Source organism: Monodon monoceros, unplaced genomic scaffold (assembly GCF_005190385.1).
Source record: "Monodon monoceros isolate NGI ecotype Baffin Bay Population unplaced genomic scaffold, NGI_Narwhal_1 Super_Scaffold_2, whole genome shotgun sequence".
In the NCBI taxonomy this organism is placed as follows: domain Eukaryota; kingdom Metazoa; phylum Chordata; class Mammalia; order Artiodactyla; family Monodontidae; genus Monodon; species Monodon monoceros.
In genome coordinates, this window is record NW_021703776.1 from 103,214,997 (window position 1) to 103,224,996 (window position 10,000).

Sequence of the window (10,000 nt, forward strand, 5' to 3'; positions counted from 1 at the left end):
TAATTAATTCAAATTGTGCTCACCTGGAAAATCCCTGACTCAGGGTGAGTCCAGCTCTCTGCTTGTGCTGCACCTGCCCCAGAGCAGCTGAAAGGGGCTGCAGAAAAGCCCTCAGGGTGGCCAACACTACCCATTCCAAACGTACGACCACTGGTCTCTAATGAATACTCAGGGCCACCACAGTCCTACTCGGCTTCCCCGGGACATTCCCTCTCGTATTTTCATTGATGGCTCTTCCCTACCTCACCCTCTCGACGGAAATCCTTTCTCAATCCAAGCTTTCAGGTAACAACCTCACCTTTGACTTCACAGAAGAATAAGTGCCTGCTTCAAACTGCACCCACAGCTCCGAAACACACCCTAACTCTAAACAGCACCTAACGTAACACACCTTTTACTTACTCTTTCGTTGACTGCCTTCCTCATTACATGACAACAAATGCTCCAGGAGGAGAATTTTCCTGGCTTGTCCACTGCTGTGTTCCCAATGCCCAGTACATAGTAGGTGCTCAATAAATATTTGTGAAACTGGCGAAGCAATGAATAAACCGATTCAAGCTGATGAGCCACTGCACACATGCGTGAGTGGGTGCCAGTGCACACCTGGCTCCCTGCCTGTCTCCTCCTCCAGAGGGGCAGAGTCCAGGGACCGTGCTTTATGCTTTACTCTTGTGTCTGAGTGCCTAGAACAGAACACTTGATGCTTCGTAAACCTCCAGTCTCTGACTAACCTTTGGTTGTCTTCTTTTCACTTTTCATATGTCTCCTCAACTATAAAAGGACAAACCTTTGAATATTCTGTATTATTTGTATCCCCCTAGAACAAGGAAACTGTCACAGTGTTCACTAATAATCATTCCCTCAACGAACAAGGAGCCACTGCCACTGTGGGAGCACAGCCTCATTTCACCAACTTCACAAAAACCGGACCAGGGTGAGCATTTTTACTTGCAGGCAACCGTAATTTTGGATCAATGCTTTAGAGGAATTTGTACCCCCAATGTCGGGCAGCGTTGTGACTGGGCAGAATGAGACCCTGTTACAGGCCCTAGGTGGGGGTCACCACACCATCCAAAACAGCCTCCTTTGCCCCTGGATTTATCCCTTTAACCTAAAAGCCATTCCCTTTTGAACTGCAAATATGCCTAAAGCCGCTAACACTTTAAACTGATTCTCGTCACTAACATTGGGGACACGGTGTCCTCTGGCCCTAATGCACTTCCTTCCTGGCTGCAGCCACGTGGACCCCACCTGCAGCCCAGGGAACTGGGACAGTCTGACCTCACCTGGCTTAGCACAGACTGCCTGGGGCCCACGACCCGGCCCGGGCCAGCCTGGCAGCTTGGCTCAGGGAGATGGGCTCCTCCTGTGTCCTGTTCCTGATGTCACGCCCCTGTCAGCAGCCCCAGTCCTAGTAGCGGGGTCTTGCCTGGCTCTGTCATGCACCTGCCCGCTGGCCCGCTCTCTGATGGAATCTTACTGCATCCTTGCAAATCCTCCCAGGGGCTAAGGCAGCCCAGTGACTGTCCTATCTGCGACTGACCTCCTCGAAGCTGCTTACCTACCAGCCTCTCCAACCACCGTCAATTCTGGTCTTTCAATCAATCCCAGTCTGTCTGGTTTAGGTGCAGCTTATCAGAAGATGCAGCCACGGCCACAAAATATAGTAAAAACATCCCAGTGGGAATGAAGATTCTGATAGAAATGAAGAGAGAGTTGGCGAATCTTGTATAGGTGTCTGTGTGTGTGTGTGTGTGTGTGTGTGTGTGTGTGACACGGCAGCCACTGCTGCCCGGAGACTCAGGACCTGTGATGACATGATGGTCCACTGACAGGCCACTGCCAAGAAAGTCAAGTCTGTGTGTAAGGCAGGTGGGCCAGCAGGGCCTCCCAAGGGCTCTGGAGCATAGACCATAACGGCCCCAGGCAAATGCACGTGCTAAAAAGTCCCCCCAAGGACCCGTGGGCACTGAGCAGCCACTATCTGTCACTAAAGCCATATTGTCCTAGGCTTGTGAGGGAAGCACAGAAATACAAGGTTGAAGTTCAAAAGACTGTTTGCTCCTGTGATCCACGTTTATTTTTCTTCGAAAGGGGGGCAGTGAACCAAGCACTGCCAGCAGGGCCGCAGCTGATCTGAACACACGGAGCGTGTGGGTCCTTTCCTGCGTGGTCCCACCCTCCCGACCAAGTGCATCTAAACCGTGTCAACACGCCCTTCACTGCATTCCTTCTGCAAGCCATCTGAAGACAGAACTGACAAGGAGGGTGATTTGGGCACACGCCTGGAAATCGGGCTTGTCTGAGACCGGTTTATAACCAACCATCTCTCCAAAACCTGGAATCAAGGCTCCAAGTCAAAATGATCTCTTCTCTCTCCTCAAGTCCTGCTGTCCTGGTGGGCATGCACTGTCTAGTAATGGTCACTCATCAGTTTGTAGGAGCAGACCTGGACCCTTCAAAACTAGACCACAGCTCCTTCCTGATGGGACCCCGTCTTCTCCTGTGGTCTCCACAACACCGAGGACCACAAGTGAGGTCCTAAGTCCTGAACCCATGCTGGTTTTAGACTATCCAGTGTAGGGACCTAAAGATGACCCAATCCAGCCACCCACGTGATACATAAGGATGACTTCTTGGCATCATTTTGGAGACAGGACAAGAAGTTTAAACTTCAGATCTTCACGTGACTTTAATTTCAACTTTGGCTTAAAGTTAAGGGCCTACTTATTTGCAAAGCAGAAACAGAGACACAGATGTAGAGAACAAACTTATGGATACCAAGGGGGGAAGGGAGGGTGGGATGAACTGGGAGATTGGGACTGACATATATGCTCTACTATGTATAAAATAGATAGCTAATGAGAACCTACGCCATAGCACAGGGAACTCTACTCAGTGTTCCGTGGTGACCCAAATGGGAAGGAAATCTAAAAAAGAGGGGATATATGTGCACGTATAAATGATTCACTTTGCTGTACAGAAGAAACTAACACAACACTGTAAAGCAACGATACGCCAAAAAAAATTAATTTAAAAAAATTGGGGCTTCCCTGGTGGCGCAGTGGTTGAGAGTCCGCCTGCCGATGCAGGGGACACGGGTTCGTGCCCCAGTCTGGGAAGATCCCACGTGCCGCAGAGCAGCTGGGCCCATGAGCCATGGCCGCTGAGCCTGTGCGTCCTGTGCTCTGCAACGGAAGAGGCCACAACAGTGAGAGGCCTGCGTACCGCAAAAAAATAAATAAATAAAAAATAAAATAAAAGATACATGTTTATATATATTTTTTAAAGCTAAGTGCCTACTATGTGTCAGCCCCTCTGCTGGGGGCCAAGACATATGAAACAAGGGATAATCCCTGATATCAAGAAATTCACAGTCTAGGGACTTCCCTGGTGGTCCAGTGGGTAAGACTCCGCTTTTACAATGCAGAGGGAGTGGGTTCCATCCCTGGGGAACTATATCCTGCCTGACACAACTAGGACAGAGCACAGCCACATAAATAAATACATAAATATTTAAAAAAAAAAAAAGAAATTCATAGTCTAATGAGGAAGAAAGATGAACAAAGTAAACACATAAATAAATATATGATTGTAAATATCATACATGTTAGTGAAGGAAACGAACAGTGCAAAGAACAACTGGTCCGGAGGGAGCGACTCTGTAAGAATATACTTATTATAAAGCTCAAAGGTCATCTCTGAGCTATAAGTTAACCTTAATGCAGAGTAATACTACTTCTGGCAAACTGTGCAGCCGTAGTTCTCAGCTAAAACTAGGGGGGAAAATACATAAAAGCCTCTTTACCTCTAAAATATAAGACTCAGCCCCACCGAGGGCCTTGCTCCAGGCTTGTGAGTATTTTTTCTGCTCCCTTCCCCCCCCCGTCCCTCACGTGCACACAGCCTTAGAAGTCAGCTCAGAAAATGAAGCCGTGCAATTCAGGACTGTATACACACACAGGTCAGGCAAGGTGAGAACGTCATGAGTCTGTACTTCTGTTTAGCTGAACACTTTTCATTAAGAAACGTATGAGCCAGTCTCATTGTCTGAGCTGTTCCTGGTCCAAGGCCCAGCCACGCAGACCCAACAAGGGTGGGGCCTTGTCAGACCCTGAAATCATTTTCAATTCCCTACTAACTTCTCTGGGCGTATTCCCAAATCCAGCCCTGAGGCTGCGAAAATGCATAGATCACGTGTCTTCACGTTGCACGCAGGTCTTCGTTTCCCCAGCTCAATTGTAACTGGAAAGTATCTAAACTTTGCCTCAGTGATTTCGTTTCCCCATTAACATCTGCATCTTTGGAATTAATCTCACAAGAAAACCCCCCATTCGGACACCTAATTCTGGTTTCTCAACATGCCACATTTAAGGATTTCTGGTTTCCTACAAATTTCAGACTGTATGAAAGAAGGGAGGGCTTTGCGGGGAGAGAGCGAAAGTCACCGCCTTCATGGCCATTAACAGTGAGCACAGCCTCCCTCCTCTTTCTTGAGCAAAACATGGGATATTTACTGAAAGACGCTTAAGAGGACCACTGATTAGACCGAAATCTTATCACAATATACTAACCAGAAGAGCAATTTGCACAAAAAACTGGGCTTCTAACTATAGTAAACCACCATCAGATCAATTCCTACTTTAAACCAAGCTCCTGGGAAGAAATCCCATATGATAAATACATAAATACTGGACTGAACCATGTGAAAGATTCACGGGTTGACTAATGTCCTCTTGGAAGGAAGTCTCCAGTGGCCTGACACAGGGCTCTGGAGGTGACCCTGTCCGGATGGACACCTGCAACAACAATCTGAGGAAACTCTTAGAAACTGTGTCCATCAAGTGTACACGTGAAAAAAAACCGAGGAGATACAATACGTAAGTTATAAATACCTGACAGGCTTTAAAAGAAAAGAGCTAAACAGCTGAAACTAACTTCATATAAAAAGTCCTCTACTTCAAAAGCTCAACTGCAGAATTAGGGAAAACTGAGGATAGCAGTTTGTGTTTAAAAAAATAACAATACCAACTGAGAAGATTTTGAATGGCAGCATTTAAACATGGTCCATTAGATGACAGACTGGAACCTTCCTTCACCTCGAGGCTGAGCCTTTTCTGCTTAGCATCAAATCCTCAGCAACTAACACACATGAGGCACTTAACAAATGTGGGCTGAGCGGATCAATGGACAAAGCAGGATACAAAGTGGCCACAAAGAAGCGGCCGGCTGGTGTGTACGGACGCACTGCTCTGGGCAGACCAGGACGGGCATGGCCCCGGGGCTGTCACTGGCCACCTCCACCAGGAGCCCCGTTTGGTCCAGACAGTGCGACAGTGTCAGCGTCGAAAGTGCAAAGGAGGTCACTGAGCTATCCAGGGGTCTTGAAACCGTGCTGTAAGATCAACGCGGAGTTTTATAGCAGGGAAAATACTCCGTATGATGCCACAGTGGTGGACACAGGTCATTCCACACTGGTCTAAACCCGTAGACCGTACAGCACCAAGAGTGACCCTGATGCAAACCACAGGCTCCGAGCGACGACCACGTGTCCATGTGGCTCCACTGATTGTAACAAATGGACCATCTGGAGGGGATGCTGGTGATGGGAGGCTTGGCCGTGGCAGGCGGGAACTACTGTACATTCCTTTCAATTTTGCTGGGAACCTAAAACCGCTCTAAAAATACTGAGTCTTTAAAAAAAGAAGATAAAACTGGTGAGGAAGCTGTAAATGTTAATAGTGTGAAAAATTAAAACCAAGCACAAACCAAGGCAGGCATGATGACTAAGTTCTCGACTCTGAAGGCCCATCAGGCAGAAATGCTATGCTCCCTGCGGGACCCGAGTTCAGAACCCGGGCCAAGGGCTGACCTACAGGGAGGCCCATGTAGCTACGGTGGGAAGGAACTTGGTCCAAACCCGGCACTGCCCAGCCATCGGGCACACATTGGCCTGGACGCAATCCTCTCTCCATCACTGGACGTAGCAAGGAGACGCCATGACCTCCCATCTGGGCTGCTGAGAGAGGACCTCCCCTGCCCTGCTCCCCTACTCCCCACGGAGGGCACCTCCCGTGTGCCTGGTGTCCCCAAGGACAGGCCGAGGGAGGGGGCAGTGGAGAAGCCCTCGGGGGCTCACATGGGGGCTCATCTGTGTCGAGATAGCAAGCTGGAGGTGATGAGGCCATGACGTCTCCCCAGGTGGCTCTGCCCCATGCAGACAGCCCCAGGTCCAAGGCGCTGAACAGTTCAGAATCTCCCAAGAAAGTGGACAGGGGTGCGTCCACGGGCCCCACTGCGTCTGCAGGTAACGTCGGTGCCCATCACCTCCACTCTGTGTAGAACAGCCTCCAGACCAGCTGGTAACAGAGCCACAAGGGTGCCACCTGCGGTCACGCCTGGACAGCACCCATCATGGAAGGGCCACACTCACCCAGGAGGCCAAACGCAAATCCCATCTGCTGGCTCTCAGTTGTCTAGAAACCCCCCAGGAGCCACGGCCAGCGTCCCTGGATGGCAGGCCCAGTCCCGTACGCCGCACACGCGCAAGCCCACCTCCTCGTGGACAGGCCCACCCCCAGGAAACGGCCCGTGCGAGACCATTCGGTCATGCGATCCCCACCTTGAAGACCCTGACGGGAGCAAAGGGGGCAAACTGAGTGCCCCTCAGAGCAGAAAGCCTGACGCTCGGCCCTCACGCGTCACCACAAGCGCAGCACGCAGCGTAGACCAGGTCTTCCCAAACGTGCCCGGGGTGGGAAGAAACTCACCAAGAGTGGCTGGCCGTGCAAAGCTGTTCACCCCTGAGGAGCGGAACGGCCTCGCCGCACACGTGCGAACATCGAAGCCAACGGGGTGCCTGAGACGAGCAGGCTCGCAGGTGTCAGCATCACCGGCATCGGGGAGATGAGGCCCCCTGGCAGACGTGCTGGGGACAGGAACTAGTCCTCCTTCGGAGTCAGGACACGCGTGAACAGGCTGCCGTTTCCGGGACGGCCTGCGCTTCGCTGCGTTTAGCCAAATGTTTCCCAAACGCATGCGATCTGAGTTCACCACGCAGCAACCAGCCGCTGGGAAGGCTTGAGAAACGCAGCCTTCAGCACACGGACTGTTTGCGTGACGCCCCACTTACTGCCGGGCTGCAGTAAACCAGGAAACTGAGGTCCGGACTGAGCGGACAGGCCAAGATGACACTCGGTGGGGACAGGTGGGCCTGGGACGCGGCCTCCTGACAGCGGGCGACAGCTGCCTCGACGTGGGGCCGACGGCACACACGCGGGTCGCCATCCACAGGTGTTCCCATAGGCAGAGCTCGACAGAAATGTCACTCCGAAAAGCATCCCGTTCCCTACAGAGGTCTCGGATGCAGCCACTGAAGCAGACTCGGGGCTGAGTCTGAAGAGGGGCGGGGCCTGATGTCAGCACCAACTCACTGTCCCCGCCAGACGCTGGCCGGAGTTAGGAAGGGGTGGCAGTCACACCCGAGGCCACTGGCATCGAGCTAAATCGGTGACAAAACATTGGGCAAATGGTCACTCACCCGTCACCCAAAGCGGCACCTGAAGGACTGAAATGGTTTTTACCAAAGCATGAATTTTAAATTTCCATACTTGTAAAGACAGTCTTCCTGAGACATTTACCAAAACGTTAAACTTTTATGACGGTATTCCTGCAAAACTGGGAAGTAATATTAACCCCAGGTGTCAGTAGCTGTGTGGTACCAGCTTTCTGGGGGTCCCAGGTAGGATTTAAGTAAGTTACCCCTTCACCATTTCCTTTGGTTTTCACCTTGGTATTTCTGCTCTCATAATAATGCTGATCACAGGTCTCTGACGACCCTTCTCTCAAATACTCCACTGGTGTTTACTCTGCGTTACAGATTTTGTCACTCACTTGTTCTACAAGCATTGACTGAGCTCTGTTCTATGTGCTGACGAGAAAACTGGACAAATAACCCTGCCGTCCTGATGCTTACTTCCTAGAGGGAGTTACATCCTGATCACAGACCTTGAAAATAAAATTTCGTAAATAGAATTTTCTCCCTTCTTCAAACGTAGAAAGTGACAATAAGTGGAATATCGGGGAAATATGCTCCCAGTCTCATTTCAGCAGAGACAGTCCCTGGAGTTCCAGATCCTGGCATTTTGCAAGGAATTTCCAGGATCAATAATAGGAAGTGGTGGGAAGGGAATGCCACACTTTCGGTTCTCTCAGTGGCTTCAGGAACTGTGGCAAGATTTGTCACATCTTCATCTCTTTTCATAAAACCCAAGAAGCAGGTACTTGTAGGAAAAGTCGTAAGACAGTTTTCATATTTTTGTTGTTGTTGTGTCACAACTTGGTGGATAAACAATAGTGACCAGGGACATTTTTTAGCGCTTTATAATTCCACTTTGCCTGTGAGTCACAGGTCACCCCATGGGGTCGGGGGGCGGAAGGAGCAGGATTTTCCCCTCCGAGGACTCGGGCCCCAGAAGATGGGGTGTTTGGGCCTTGTCCCTTGGTGTCTCACAGACTCGGCTCCCAGAGCGGTGTGTTTTTCCAAGGGTCACTACAAGAAACTGCCTTATGAAAACTGTCACTCCAAATCCTTCGCAGAGCAAGTGAGGGTATAAATAATTAAGAAACTTCTTGCTGTATTTGTGGTGGAGGATGCTGAGAGCTAACCCTCAGGGCCTGACACAGAAAGTCCAGGGTAACTACTTGTCACATCCAGTTCTCGGAAAAGGTTTGTTTCTCCCCAGGAACTAAATTGTTTCTTCCTTTCTGATGAGGAGAATTTTGATTCTCACCCTGTCTTCATTTTTATCTTGCTTTCCAGGAAGCTCAGTGTCAAATGTGAGGCTGAGATACGACATCGTTTGGCAGCTTTGGGTCTATTTGTGACTATGAGGCTGTCTATCAAATATCTTCAATTTGTAGACAAAGAAATTAATCGTACACATGATGGGTGATGGGTCCAGGGTAACAAAACCTGGGTGGACCTAGAATTGGAAACCAGATCTCTGAAAAATTAGTCTGTGCTCATTTTATTACACAGCCTCCACTTCCCTTATTAATCTTCGGCTAGATACGCAAGAGCCTTGCCTGAACTTTACAGATCACAATATCCTCCCCATCCCTGGCAATCCCTGCTTCCCGAATTGAACAAGTAGAACTCGAACGCTCACAGGTCCTCTTCATCAATCTACTAGTAGTGGTACAGTAAAACTTCAATTTATCCAAAAACCTAAGCAGCTTTGGACCAACACGGATGCGTCAACTAAGTGGTTTCATTCAGTCAAGAGTTACGCTGTAAGAAACACAGGCCTTAACCAACAACAGCAAAAGTCAGTTGGCTATGAATTCCACTAACGCCGAGATAGACGTCTGTGATCTACTGGTAGCTAAAGATAATCTTTTCTTAAAATTTCTCTCCTGCCTCGCAGAATCCCCATGGACCGACTCAGAGGGACGTCCAGACACTTGGATTTCACCCAGAACGCTCACAGTGGGGGCTGAGGCAGCCCTGCACTTAGAGAGCTGTGGCTGCAAAAGAAATCCTACCAAGCCTTTCTCAAAATTCAAGCCCTGGCCAAGTGATCCAAATACTGTGTAGAAGTTTGTTTTCCTGTCTCTCCATTGATCTAGGAGCCCCAGCAGTGTCATCCCAGGGAGCTGCAGGCCAGTTTATTTAATATACTTATCCTTGAATTCCATTAATATAAACGGCTGCCTACAATTTAAGCTTGTCCATTGCAAAGACAGATTTCTGTCCAAGCAGTGACTACTTAAGGTATCCACCACCTCATCATGAGGACCATCCCCTTGCCTGCCACCTCTGGCAATGAAGATTAAACTATTTCTTATTATTATTAAAGTTTCAAATGAAGAATTACAAGTCCTCGGACGCCCCTGTAGAGAATCAACCAGCCCGTGATCTCAGAATCTACGGCGAGGCCATCCATACAGCTAATAACAGAACCTATTTCAACTTAGAAGTGCATTACAAGTCCTCGGA

General features: G+C 49.5%; 1 long non-coding RNA gene across 1 annotated transcript in view; it reads right to left on the reverse strand.

Moving 5' to 3' along the window:
• The window catches only part of LOC114901964, a 300,220-nt gene that overhangs the window by 153,226 nt on the left and 136,994 nt on the right, over positions 1-10,000 (reverse strand). The window lies entirely within an intron of this gene.